Genomic DNA, 863 nt, shown 5'->3' on the forward strand with positions numbered 1-863 from the left:
TATACACATATATATACGCACGCACACACAATATGGTGAATATACAGTGTTTTGCACGTTTATACATTTTTCTTATTTGTGTCTATATACCCACTTTTAAGCTCACACGAAGAATATTCTCTAACATGACCTAAATCATTAGAGTCTAACACACATGCACAATGTTTTGCGTGTGTGTGTGTGTGTGTGTGTGTGTGTGTGTGTGTTTGTATACACTCTGCAATGACACACAGCGAAGGCACGAAATTTCCAGACTCCATGACTATATTTTCCTTGATGAGCCGAACTTTCTGCACATATTAGTATAAATAGTGATGTTGAAAGACAACCAAAGCTGTGTTCGTGCCTGTCGTCAGAAAGTAACCATTTAACCGTTCATACAATTACACACAAAATTTTATGCATTACTTCATCTGTCTTTACGTATGCATGCATGTATGTACGTATGTGTGTGTGTTCATACATGCATGCATACATACATACGTACATACATACATACATACATACATGCATACACACATACATACATACATACATACATACATACATATATCTTTTGTCTTTTACTTGTTTCAGACATTAGTCAGCGACCATGCGGGAGCATCGCCTTGAAGAACATTTAGTCGAATGAATCGCCCCAGTACTTATTCTATTAGAGTCTTCTGCCGAACCGCTAGGTTACAGGAATGTCAAGTGATGTGTGTGTGGCGGGCTTCATTCAGTTTCCGTCAACCAAATGCACGCATTGTTCTGCCCGAGGCTATACTGCCACGCTGTGGGGTTCAACCCAGAATCATATGGGTCCGAAGCAAACTTCTTACCACACCCCCACGGTTGCGACTATATATACATATATTTATATA

At 39.3% G+C, this 863-nt stretch overlaps 1 long non-coding RNA gene across 1 annotated transcript in view; it reads right to left on the bottom strand.

Moving 5' to 3' along the window:
* Window positions 1-863, bottom strand: part of LOC128249527 (uncharacterized) — an 81183-nt gene that overhangs the window by 38836 nt on the left and 41484 nt on the right. The window lies entirely within an intron of this gene.

The sequence above is a fragment of the Octopus bimaculoides genome, chromosome 1 (assembly GCF_001194135.2).
Source record: "Octopus bimaculoides isolate UCB-OBI-ISO-001 chromosome 1, ASM119413v2, whole genome shotgun sequence".
Classification (NCBI taxonomy): domain Eukaryota; kingdom Metazoa; phylum Mollusca; class Cephalopoda; order Octopoda; family Octopodidae; genus Octopus; species Octopus bimaculoides.